Source organism: Macrotis lagotis, chromosome X, assembly GCF_037893015.1.
Source record: "Macrotis lagotis isolate mMagLag1 chromosome X, bilby.v1.9.chrom.fasta, whole genome shotgun sequence".
NCBI lineage: Eukaryota > Metazoa > Chordata > Mammalia > Peramelemorphia > Peramelidae > Macrotis > Macrotis lagotis.
The window spans coordinates 425572565-425586499 of NC_133666.1; the positions used below are offsets into that span (position 1 = coordinate 425572565).

General features: G+C 36.9%; 1 protein-coding gene across 4 annotated transcripts in view; it reads right to left on the reverse strand.

Annotated features, from left to right (window-relative positions):
- LOC141497715 (lipoxygenase homology domain-containing protein 1-like) overlaps nucleotides 1–13935 on the reverse strand; it is a 710463-nt gene that overhangs the window by 51822 nt on the left and 644706 nt on the right. The gene's annotated exons all lie outside the window — the stretch shown is intronic.

Sequence of the window (13935 nt, forward strand, 5' to 3'; positions counted from 1 at the left end):
TAAGAATTTGGATGCCATACCATATGGGATGTGTATATACATATATGATACTAATGACATTGCTTCATTGCCTATGGTACCTTTTAAGATGATATAGTTTCTTTCCTTATCCCTTTCAATGAAATCTATTTTTGCTTTTGCTTTTTCCTGTGATCAGGTTTTCTACTTGTCTTTTTTTACTTTAGCATAATATATGCTTTCATAACCTTTTTTACCCTGTGCTTTGCTTCTGACTGCTACTTCTCTGTCAATCCTTCTTTCTATCAACCCTTTTCCCTTTCCTTCTCCCTTTTCTCTTTTACTTTTGTTTTTAACTTTAATTTTAACTTTATCATTACTTTTATTTTCATTCTCCCTCATATCAGTCCCTTCTTTCTTTTTCTTTTCCCTTCCCCCCCCCCCACCTCCTTGTAAGGTAGGATAAATTTTTAAGGCTAATTGAGAATATCTGTTATTCCCTATTTGGGCTAAATCTATTGAGAGTAAGATTTACTTAGTGTTCACACCCACTTTCACAGAAGACAATATGTGTAGCTCCTGAGAATTGTATTACTCTTCGATTAGTTTAAAGAAGCATACTTAGATAAAGGGTATGAGAATAGACTGACCATGAAAATGATGATACTTTAAATCATATGTTTTGAATATAGTTGCAGGGGGTCTACTTAGAGAGTATGGGTATAGATAAATCATGAAATGATTTTGATTTACATGATACTTCAGTTCATGCGGATTTTTTTCTATTGGGACATTCCCCTTTCTGTTTACTTTTTTATAATCTTTTGAATCATATTTGGAGATCAAATTTTCTGTTCAGTTCTGATATTTTTATCAGATTATTTTGAAATTCCTCTATTTTATTGAAAGTTCATTTGGAGGGGCAGTTAGGTGGTGCAGTGGACAGAGCATCAAACTGTGGAGTAAGGAGGACCTGAGTTCAAATCTGACCTCAGACACAATGCTTATTCAGTTGTGTGACCTTGGACAAATTACTTAATTCCATTGCTTTGCAAAAAACAACAACAACAACAAAAGTCCATCCTTTCTTCTGAAAGGATATGCTGAATTTTGCAGGGTAATTGATTCTTGGTTGTAATCTAACCTTCTTTTCCCTTTGGAATTCATATTACAGGACCTCCAATCCTTTAATGCTGAAGCTGATAAGTTTTGTATAACCTTGGTTTTTGGTACTTAAATTATTACTTTAGGATGCTTGCAGTATTTTGTCCCTGAGCTGAGAATTCTGAAATTGAACTAAAATATATCTTGATGTTTTTATTCTGGCATCTCTTTCTGGGTGTGACAGATGAATTCTTTTAAGGACTATTATATCCTTTTGTTTTAGGATATTAGGGCAGTTTTCCATAACAATTTCCTGAAAGATATTTTCTAGGCTCTTTTTCTGAGCATGGCTTTTAGGTAGACCAATAAATTATAAATTATCTCTTCCAGATCTCTTTTCCAAGTTGGTCATTTTTCCTAAGGGGAAATTTTCTTTTATTTTTCCAACCTTTTGGTTTTGTTTGATGGAATCTTTGTGCCTCTTAGAGTCATTATTAGGCTCCATTAATCCAATCCTAATTTTTAGAGTTTTATTTTATTCAGTTAGTTTTTGTTTCCTTTTCCATTTGATTGATTTTATTGTTTTGATGGGTTGTATTCCTTTTCCAGTTAGTATTTTTACTTTTAAAGGAGTAGTTTTCTTTTTTCCATTTGTTCAATTTTACTTCTAAAGGATCTGATTTCTTCAGTCAATTTTCATAATTCTCCTGCATGGTTCTTATTTTTTTCTACATTTTGCCCCTTTCTTTCATCTTTGGTTTTTAAATTCTCTTTTAGGTCTTCTTGGGTTTGAGCCCAATTCTTAAACTCCTTTGAGGCTTCACATATAGGCATTTTGTTATTGCTTTCCTCTTCTGAGAAGGTGTTTTTATCATCCCTATTAGAATAGTAGCTATCTATGGTTAGTGATCTTTTTGGTTTTGTTTTTATTGGGTTTTTTCCTGGTCATCTCAGCATCATTGGGTGAAGTTTTCATTGGGCCACCATATGTTTGTACTATGAATAATCCTTACCATTATGAAGTGGAAAATGCAGTAAAAATAGTTTAAAAAATAACCCTCATTTTCTCTATGTAGATTACAAGCCAAAAATTGATTATGTGTCTGTATGGTAAATATCTCAAATGCTTTGTTTTCCTATATCAAACTTTTCAACTGAACATTATCATGAAATGTTAAAAAAAAAGGGAGGAACAGAGCTCCTGTAGGATTTGCTATGGGAATTTCACATATTTTCTATAGATCACCAATTTTACTTTTTTTAAACCCTACTAGAAAGTCCCAAAAATAAGTGAAATGAGAAGACAAATCTTTCATCACATTTGCTTATATGACAAACAGAAAAATGAGGGCAACTAAGTGATACCGTGCATAGAGCACTGGACCTGGAGTCAAGAAGATCTGATGTGTGATCTTGAGCAAGTCATTTAACCTGTTTGCCTTAGTTTTCTCATCTCTACAATGGGAATTATAATAATATCTATTTCCAAGAGTTGTTGTGAAAATAAAATGAAACAATAGTATTATAGTAAACACTATAAATATTAGCTATTATATCATTATCATCATCATCACAGTATACAATAGTATAGCAAGAACTCAGCTCACATAGCTTAGGCAACATTTTTTGTGAGCTAAATTATTCTCAGGAAGCATAATAGATTTTGAAATATTCTACATCGCAGCCATGTCCCATAGTAGACACTACCAAATCGGTTATGTACCCACAAGTTACTATTATCTGTCCACCTGAGATCCAAAAGGCATCGGCAGAACAATGAAGTCACTGGGTAACACTCTAGAGAATTTCAAAGTCTAATAACCAAACAAAAAATCCTTGTCAAAACTTTCTGAGCTGGAGATCCCTCTACAATCTGAAAGAGGTCTTTTGGGTCTTATAGCCATTATCTCAATGTAATTCATGAACTGTGCGACTGAATTTCATTTGCTATTTCTATCTTTGTTTTCAGGTTGAAAGTCTTGTCCAGGAGTAAGTTTGATCTCTCTTAGGTGGTGGTAGCTATCAGAAAAAAAATTGCCTTTTGGAGGGGCAATGCAATATGAACACCGCCCCACCCCCACACACACACACAGACTTAAAAAATGGAGTGATTGGAATGAGATTAGTGTTGGGAGTCTACTTTCAGGATTTAATGAGTGTGTGCCTTTGGGTAAATTATTCAATTTCTATAAGACTCAATTTCTTCTTCTGTAATATAGGTATAATAATATCTCTCTTATAAGAATCATATAATCCTATTTCTAGAGTTTGATGGAACATCAGAAGTAATTTAGTTCAACCGTCTCATGCATGTTATAGATGAGAAAACTTCAGCAGATGTTGAGGTAGCTAAGAGATATATCTAAGTGTATGCAGATAGCAAACTTAGAATTAGAATTTGAATCCAGGTCCTTTCCTTTAAGAGTCATTACTCTTTATACTATGCCAGACTGTCCAAAAGATATTATAAATGTAAAGTGCTTTCTAAACCTGAAATTGCCTCAAAAATGTCATCTATTATTGACAATTATTTTTATCCAATACTTAGCAAAAGTAAGCCTGTCAGTTGTGCACCTTTGTGTCAATAGCTGTCCCTGTTGTTGCCAAGCTCTGTTTAGATGTTCCAAATACATTTATTTAATGCACTGTTCTGACAGATGTCTCCTAGAGAAAGAAAACCTTCCCAATTTAGAAGTGTCAAGGGAGACCTGAGTATCCCTCAGGCCAAGGAGGCTGCTTGAATTTCTAGAAAGTCTTATTTTGGAATTTTAAAGTTCTTCCAAGAAGCTCAAAGGGCTTTAAAAATATTCTGCTAGGGAACAGGCATGAAGTAACTCTCTTTTTAGAAGTGAATAAGATTATTTAGGCCTCCAGGGTTCCATTGAGATCAATGAACCAATGAACTCATTTCCTAAATATTATACCACTGACTTTAAAGAAGCCATTCACCTTCAAAGGTGAGTATAGCAATTACTGATAGAGACAGGAATAATTATGTCATGTATTTTAGAAGTGGGTAAACTGAGGAAAATTAAGTGCATGTCTAAAATGTTACTAGAAAGCAGGAGCAACCGATTGATCCATTCAACAAACATTGAATTGATTGTCTCCTATAGACAAGGAACTAATGGAGAGAGAGAGAAGACCCAGTTCCTTTTACATTGGGTTCCATCATTAATTTATAATTTAGTCTTGTAATCTCTAAAATAGGTAATATCTGGGAAAACTGTAGGCAAAAAAATATAAGTAACAGCTCTTTCATGATCTTGTTTTTGGCTTTCTTTGTTCACCCTGACACAGTACTTGCTTAAAAATTTTTCACGGGATAGGGTAGGCTTGATGTTCCTAGAGAGGATTTAAGAAAAAATAGCTAGGGGAGGGTCCAGGGGAGTCAGATGGAATTATTTCTAATATCACTAGAAAACAGATACCTAGGCATTTAAGGATTGTAGTTTTGTGAGCAACTATGATCTGCTGATCAGAGAGAAATTAAAAAAAAAGTAGGAGGGAGAAGAGAAGAAAAAAAGAGATGAAAGAGAATGAGTAAAAGAAGCAAGATGAATTTCACATCTCTATCTACCTCTTACTTCTCCTTCAGGGTAAATTCCATATTCCTATTTGTCTTTTACATATTTCTGGCTGACTGTTCTCCACTACCTAAAGCTCAATATGTCTAAAATTGAATGCATCTTCTCCCTAAACCAGTGCATTCCCCTCACTTCTCTGTCTCCATTAATAGTATCACAGTTCTCTCAGTTATAGAGGTTTGTATTCTAGGAAAAAATTCACAACTAATACTTTCTCATACTACACAACCTCCTAGCTAGCAAACTGTGCTATTTTTCTTTACTTCTAGCCACTCCTCTTAACGTCCATTCTAATTATTCTAGTCCAGAGTCTCACATTTTCTTCTCAAAATTATGGTAACAGCCTCATACCTTCCAGTCTATCTTCTTTTCTTTTCTTTTTTTTTTGTCAAGGCAATAAGGTTAAGTGACCTGCCCAAGATCACAGTTAGGTAATTACTAAGTATCCAAGGCAGCATTTGAACTCAGGTACTACTGACTCCAGGGCCGGTGCTCTATCCACTGTGCAACCTATCTGCCCCCTATCTTATTTTCAAGTCTTCCTTCAGGGAAGTTTTATTTTGGAATTTAAAAATTCTTCCAAGAATTTCAAGGTTCTCTAAAAATATTTAATAACAGCAGATCCTTAAATATTTTCCTATGGTGCAAGCAGATCAAACTATTCCTCTACTCAAAAATCTCTAGTGGCTCCCCATTGCCCATTGATTAAGTCATTTAAGGCTCACCACAATCTTGTTCTAATCTATACTTCTCCTCTATATGTATTATTCTCCATCCCTTATCTTGTTTTATCCTTCTTTTTAGGATTTTGCAAGGCAAATGGGGTTAAGTGGCTTGGCCAAGGCCACACAGCTAGGTAATTATTAAGTCTGAGCCTGGATTTAAACCCAGGTACTCCTGACTCCAGGACCGGTGCTTTATCCACTGTGCCACCTAGCCGCCCCTTTGTTTTATCTTTTAATCTTAGTATGGTTGTTTCATACTATGCCCCAGCTACCCCAAACCCCCATCTGCTGAAATGCTTCCCCTTTTTTAAAAGTCTAATGCAATTGTTTTGAAACCTTCTCTGACAAGCCTTCTCTAAAATGAAAGAATTTTTTTGTCCTCAAATTATTCACAATATTTTACCTTAATCCCAGTTCTCTATTTTTCATTAGTAGCTCTGTTTGGTTTTAACTTCATGGTATATTATATCTGCTGGTGATCCCTCTTTCCTCTTCAGTTTTGTTTTGAGTGCTGTCTCCTCCTATTAGATTGTAAACTCCCTGAAGGCAGGAACTATCTTGGGGTTTTTTCCCTTATTTGTAACACCTGAGTTTAGTAAATAGTGACTAGCACAGGAGGTACTTAATATAAACATAATATATCACATTCCATTGTATTCTTTGCTTCTCTTCCATTCTATTCATTATAAACTCACTGTATTCACCCCATAATATCTAACTTTCCAGCTCCTAGCAATTAATTGCATAAATCTTAAGGGCTGGAATTTTATTTTTTAATTTTGTATCCTCAGTGCCTAGCATAATGTCAGAGAGAGATACAGAGAAAGATAGAGGAGAGAGAGAGAGACAGAGAAAGATAGAGAAGGACAGAGGAATAGAGAGACAGATAGCCATAGACAGAGACAGCGATAGAGATGTTGTCGGGGATTGGTGTTGCCAATTTAAGATTGAGAGGACTTGAATAGTGAAAGAATTCACATACCACCCCAGGTTTTAAAACTGCTCAGGATTTATTATACAAGCCTTCAAAGTATACAGACTAAACTTTTCTCCTTCTAGAGAAGGAAAAAGTACCTTGTAGACTGCTTGAGGGTAGGAGAATAATAAAAGACTAGGTGAAGGAGAGAGAGAGAGAGAGCCAGGAGAACCAACTGGGCTGATAGTCAGAGCACTGTGAGGGGAGTCCTAGTCAGGCTTTTATCTACTTCCTGAGTTGAATTTGGGTAAAAGAGGAAATTTTCCCCCTTCTATGAGACTGAGGCTGGAAGGCTGGAAGTGGTGGGGAATGATGAGAGGTTAGGAATTTAATTTAACAATGCAACAATAGGAGTAAATTTACATCACAGATAGCATTTCCTTCTACAAAATTTGTTTCTAATCATAACTTCTTGCATGACATTCCCATAACTTTCTGCATCAGAGAAACAGAGAGAGAGAATAGAGCATAGTAAGAATAGGGAAAAAGAAAAAAAAAAGAACGAGGAGAGACAGTAGAGAGAAGGAAAGATGTAGAAAAGAAGGAAGACCAATAGTTTCAGTAAAGAATGAAACAAGTAATTGAGGAATATGAATTCTAGAACTATCCTCCTTAATTTAAGAAGTCTAGTTACTTTAACTTTGGCACAATATCTGAGGGTTTACACTAATTTTAAAATATAAAATGAAGATAATATAATAAATTATTCTAGATAGCATTTTGCTATCTGAAGCAGTTATATATATATATATACATATATATACATATATATATATATTTTTAAATTGACTGTAATATAGAGCAGTAGAATATAGTCCAGAATAGTGTAAGACCCTGAGTCTCGAAATCTGAACTTTAGCCTGAATGCCTGTAAGATCCTGAGGGTCGAAACCTATGAACTGTTGCCGAAATTCTGCCCCTAAGTCCCTGCTTAGTCAGCTAGCTGAGGTTCTGTCAGATCAGCTCCTGAGGCCTGGTCAGCCCTTGGACCATGCAGCAGGGGGGCTTCTCCGAGGACCTGCATCCAATAAGACCACGCCACACCATCTCAAGACAATCTGTAGGCAGATGCTTGAAACTCCCCTACCAAACCATATATAAGGTTTCTCCTCACTTTACTCGGGGTTCCAGGATCTTAGTCCTGACCTAGGATGGAACCCTAGCTCAAGCTAGTTTAATAAACCCTTGCTATTGCATCTCTATCATGTCGAGTGCCTCTGTTCTGTAATTGGGGACTTTTCTTGGACCTTAACATTTGGGGGCTCGTTGGGGATCCCCAGCAGAGGCCACAAGAGATACTTGGAGGGGTATCTAAAGTAATCAAGTCCGTGGCTCTGTATTTGGACTAAGCTGGCAAAGGACCTAAGTGGACTCACTGCTGAAAGGTCACCAGCGGGGTTGTGGTGGAAGACGTTCCCCAACCCCTCAGGAGGTCAGTACTGGAAGGACTGACGTTTGGAAATGAGATAAGGGAACCCTTCTGCAGGTCAGGAATGACTGATGTATGGGAATGAGATAAGGTTAACCTGATTTTTCTTTTAGGACCTGGCAAGTGATACTTAGTCCCGCTGGAAGAGATGGATGCTGACTGGTTATCTACCACCTTTGCTTGTTTTTCTGATTTCTTTTAGGACTTGGCAAGCAACACTTGCTCCCACTGGAAGGGAAGAATGCTGACTGGCTATCACCTTTGCTTCTTTTGCTTTGCTTCTGCTTTGCTTATCGCTCTTAATCATTTAATCTAAGTTCCAGCTGAGATGGGACGGACCCAGACCACTCCTCTAAGCCTGCTCCTAGACCACCTTAAGGAGGTCAAGGGACCGTCCTCCTTGATTCTGGGCTTCCAGAGTGTTTTCCCCTCCCTCCCCCTTACAGGAGAAAGAGCTACTTCAGAAAGAATTAGTAAAGTATTAAAAGGGGACTTACTTTGAAGTTAAAGAAACAGCAAATATTACCAAATATGTTAAACAAAGAAATCATAGAAAGAAATGCTATTTTAATTTGAAAAAGGGAAAATAAATTTCAGAAAAACAAGAGTCAAGTTAATCCTAAAGTGTATAATGTGGTTACCAAGATGTCTTTATAGGGGAAACTAAATAGTCTTTTTTTCCAGAATGATATGGCATCATTAGAGCTTTAGGAGTTTAGTTATTACAGAAAATTATGGGACATGTAAGGGTTGAAGAATAGAAGACCATCCTCCCCCAGAAAGAATCTAGGATGGCCTCTCTCTATATAATAGTTATTCAGTTTACTCTATTTGAAGAAGGGGGGGCAGGGAATGCTCTATTTGGGCTAGGGGATTTTTGAATGACTGCCTTCTCCAGAATTTTAGCAGTTGTATTCAAGAAATGTTACATATTAAAACCTTGGAATGCAATATGCCTTGTGAAGACTGGAATCATAGCTGTAGTATGAACTATATGACTCTAGTTCAGAATGGTGTGACTTGAGGTCAGGGGGAGCTAATGAAAAGGAATAGTGGAAAATGTGAGTTGTATAGTTTGAGTAAGAGATTCTGAAAGTACTGGGAAAGAAAATCCAGACTTAGAGACAATTGGGGTTTCTTTTGAACCATTTGTTAAGTAAGGAAAGTGGTAAAAGTATGTAGACAGAAGGTCTGAGCAGGGTTGACTTTGTACACCAAAGATGGATTTTGGAAACTTTGGAAAAAGGTGTACAAATCATTATGAGAAAAGAAAAAAGTATAGAACTGTAAGTGTATAGGGAGATATGTGTTTATCTGAGATTGGGGTGATTTAAAATTGCATTAAATTGGTACTTCTTGCAATGTTTGGCAATGAATTGATAAGAAAAGTAATAAGACCCATAAAGTGAAAAGTTTGGTATGAAAGTGATTGCTAGGTAAATGTTAATTTTATTAATGATCCTATAATGTGCTAATCTAAAGATACCTGTAAATTGACTTAAGGGATTTTAAGGAATATGTTTGAGTTTGGATTCTGATGTTTTATGGCCCCTCCAGAGTCATAGGAGTCAGGACAGACTTGTGAGTCAGCTTTAGAATAACTAAACAAGAATAAGTTAATATTTTACACTGATTGGAATGTGGATCATGTATTTGGGAAGAATCTGGAGTGAGTGAGTAATGATAAACAGTAAAGGTAAAGAATTAGTACATATCACTTTGATATCTCAAATTGTGGGGAATCTCTCATTCCCAGAACATAGAATGTTCTAATATTAAGAAATGTTGGCCAGTGAAGATAGAAAGTTCTTATAAGTGAGTGCATTGAGAAGTTAGAATTGCACTTATGAAGATAAGAAGAATTTGCAAACTTTTTAGGTTTTTAGAAAGAAAATGATTTAAAAACTAATTTGAATGTAACTTTTGGAATTTAAGAGAAACATGAAGAAAATCTTGTAGTCATAAGAAGGGATTTTTTTAGCAACAATTAGGCTTAGGAATTCTTTGTATTTTAAAGGTTTAGGAAATAAAGAGAACATACATGCAATTGAAATATGCTGTGTACAATTAGTAAGCTTTGTATAAGAACAATTTAAACTACACTTTTTGAGATTTTAAAATTGTTTTGTAATAACAAATGAATTGAAGTTTCACATATCACATTTGTATAGATTTTGTTATGGGAAAAAAAAACCAACTAGAGAATACCTTGCCAATGGGTTATAGTTCTCAAGGTTCTTTTGGCCCAGAAAATTTGTGAAAGGCTTTGTTTTTCACCTCATGTTTATGAAAGGGAATATTGATATGTGAGATCAGTGTAGTTTATTATCTGTTAAAAATGAAATTATGCATATTACTGTATTGTTAAATTTATAACCCTCAGCCCCTGAATTTCCACACCCCATCCCCCCACCCATCACCAGGTCCCCATCTGTTCCCCCTTGGAAGATTCCTTCCCTAGATCAAAAGGCGGGAAGAGGGTAGCAGGAGGATGGTGGGGAGGTGGGATGTGTGATTGGGAAAAAAAATTAACTATCTAAGATCCAGGGGTTAAGAGACCCCTTTATTGAAAGGAAATCACGTTTAATGACTATCTCTGGCCATGTGGCCTGAGTGATGACTCTCATTGTTTCTAAAGTTTGTGAACTAGAGTTTTGGAAAGCATTCTGAGGGTTCTAAAAGAATACTAGTGTTGTAATATTCTGACAAAATTTGTACAGAATGGGAGGAATTAAATAACTAGATTGTTGAATTGGTTTGTGATTAAATTGTTTTAACACTATTGTAACTTTTGCAAGGAGTTTGGGATTTTAAAATTCTATTGTAACATCTTTGGGTTAAGAAAACTAGTATTGGGTTACTAAGAAGAGAAACACCTAGGTTATCAGGGATGTTTACTGATGTCTTTTTAAAGGGGAAAAGCTCTAATTGGTTTTAATCCTGAGTTTAATAATGCTGTTTTTTATTTGGATAGAGCTTTTGGAATGTGAGTGCTGGATTCTCTGTATAAGGTACTCTAAAGTTTTTATCGACCTAAGCTGTTGAAAGTTAGTTGAAATGTAATGACACTGGGGTTTAAATGTGTCACATGTATGAGATTGGATTCTGAGAATTATGCTTTTGTTCTAAGGGAAATGAGATGTTTAAGAATCTTAATGTTTAATGTATATTAACAATGTATGTTTAAAGAAGTCAAGCATGTGGACTTCTCTCTGGTAACTACAGACAGCTGATGGGGGAGCTCTGAACAAGTTGCCATTGTGGGCCCGATTTATTGTAAGGTAACATTGATGAATAAGATGTTTTTATCAATTATGTGATGTTCTTTTGTAACTGCAAAGAGATAATATTTGCAATATTTAGCTATCTCTTGTGAAAATGTTTTATTTAAAATACTGGATTGTTAAAGCCTGGGATTAATGTGATTGCTTTGAAGAGCAATAAGGAAAATATGAAAAAGTATGACACTTTCTGGGATAGATCTGTGGGTTCATGAATAATGTGATAATGGAGAAATTACTTTGTACAATCTAGTAATGTGTGTGTTACTCTGTTACTCACAGAAATCAATAACGCATGTTGGAAATTTAAAGCTACCTAAGATGTTTAAATGGTTTTAAAGAATTCTGAAAAGTAATTTGTATGTTAGGGGAGGCTAGGTGGCACAGTAGTTAATGCGCTGGCCCTGGAGTCAGGAGACCTGGGTTCAGGTCAGGCCTCAGATACTTGGTGATTGTCTAGCTGTGCAACCTTGGGCAGGTCACTTAACCCCAATTGCCTTGCATGATTTCAGACAAAGGGATGTCTGAATGTAAGAGGTAGGAGACAGGCCTGTAGGGCCAGTCATAGTTAGAATACCAGATGTTAGACAAAGACCCAGGAAAGATAATCCAAGCTTTAGGTAGGGGGTTTCATTAACTGGGACTTCATTAAGATTATAATTGGAATTGTATCCACTGGAAGTTCTAACTAGGTAAAACAACCATTTTAGATCACGGGACTTTTAATTGATTTTCTCTTATGTCAGATACCAGGATGGTCAACAAAAAGGAAATGCCACTGGGTAAATATCATGTTCTTGCAGCCAAGGAAGCGAAGATGTCACGTGACTGGGATGGGCAGCCAAAGGGGCGACTTCTCAGGAAGGCTGAGGTTGGACCCCTTTGACTTGATTTCCCCAAAATGACATTTGGATAATATCTCACCTGGAAGAATAAATCTGGCCTAAGCCATTTGACTTACCCACATGACCTCTGCCTGGACACTGACATTCAATACTTATATCTATAAAGGAATTTTCCTTTAATGTCCTGGATATTTATGGTTAATTGCTAAACAAACTAGAAAAAGAAATTTTAGGTGAATTGGATCTAATAGCCAGAGATAGGTTAGGTGTGTGGCTCTGACACCTGCTAACAGCTACATGTTATTATAGGAATTAAGTTTCTTTAATTTTTAGAAGGGATATTTAGGTAAGAAGAATGGGAAATCCTTAGGATAATTATCGTTCTAATGTCTAACTTAAGGAAAGGAATGTGAGTCAGATAAGTATATCAGGAAAAGGAAAATCAATGGTATATTTGAGAATATTTTGAAAATTTTCATTTTTTGGTTAAGGATGTTTCAGCCATTACTGTAACAAGAGCAAAGGCTAAGATTGTTTTATTTTTAAACCATATGCTGGGTACTCTGAAATAAGATGATTGTTGAATGTATGTTACAGGCTTAAGACAGTATGACAATTCTCATTTGGAGTTCGCTCATATAGTAAAAGTTTATTGTGTTAAAATTAAGTATGTGCATCAATATGGCAATAAGGCAAAATGTAAATTGCAATAAGCTCCAAAATCTCATTGTCTTGTGAGGAAAACATGTGTTTTGATCTAAGTAAAATGATAAGCAAATCCTTTACCAGAAGACAAAGTTTCAACTAGTCACCTGAGCTGGAGAGAACTTTTTGGAACCGATTCAGAAGATGCAGGACATCAAAGGTCTCCAGGGGAGAAGAGAAGACAGCAGAGACACTGGACCAGTTCATCTCTACCATTTCTCACCAATGTTTACATAGTCAAGGGATCTGTTTTTGTAACCTCCCCTTGATAATGAGAATGCCCCTTGCCAGAATAAGAAGGGAGCCCCTCACTGTCCTAACGATAGCCACCCTATTTGGAATAGGCCTGGTAGGAGTGGGCACAGGGATTTCCTCTCTCACCCTCCATCAGAAAGGTTTCGACTCCCTCAGAGCAGCGGGAGATGAGGATATTAGCAGAATAGAAGACTCAATTTCACACGTGGAGAAATCCCTCACCTCCCTTTCAGAAGTAGTTTTACAGAACAGAAGAGGCTTAGACTTGATTTTCCTACAGCAGCGGGTAAATATGCGCTGCACTAGGAGAAGAATGCTGCTTTTACACAGACCATACTGGCGTGGTCAGAGAGTCAATGGCTAAAGTAAGGGAGGGATTGGCCAAAGGTAGGAAAGAAAGAGAACAGCAAGAAGGATGGTTTGAAGCATGGCTCAACCAATCCCCGTGGCTCACCACATTGATCTCTACCCGGATTGGCCCCCTGATACTGCTTTTACTCCTCCTAACCTTTGGGCCCTGCATATTAAACTGAATGCTTGCTTTCATTGTGAACAGGTTTAACACTATCCAACTAATGATACTCAGGCAGTCTTACAACGGTCTCTCTGAGGGTCCGGTGCATCCCTTTGAGGAGCATGAGTGCTCCTGGATTGAACATGAAGAGGAGGGAATGTAAGACCCTGAGTCTCGAAATCTGTGAACTGTAGCCTGAATGCCTGTAAGATCCTGAGTCTCGAAATCTGTGAACAATAGCCTGAATGCCTGTAAGACCCTGAATGTCCAAACCTATGAACTGTTGCCTAAATTCTGCCCCTAAGTCCCTGCTTGGTCATCTAGCTGAGTTTCTGTCAGATCAGCTTCTGAGGATTCTGCCTGGTCAGCCCTCGGACCATGCAGCAGGGGGGCTTCTCCGAGGACCTGCATCCAATAAGAACACGCCACACCATCTCAAGACAATCTGCAGGCAGATGCTTGAAACTCCCCTACTAAACCATATATAAGGTCTCTCCTCACTTTACTCGGAGTTCCAGGATCCTAGTCCTGACCTAGGACGGAACCCTAGCTCGAG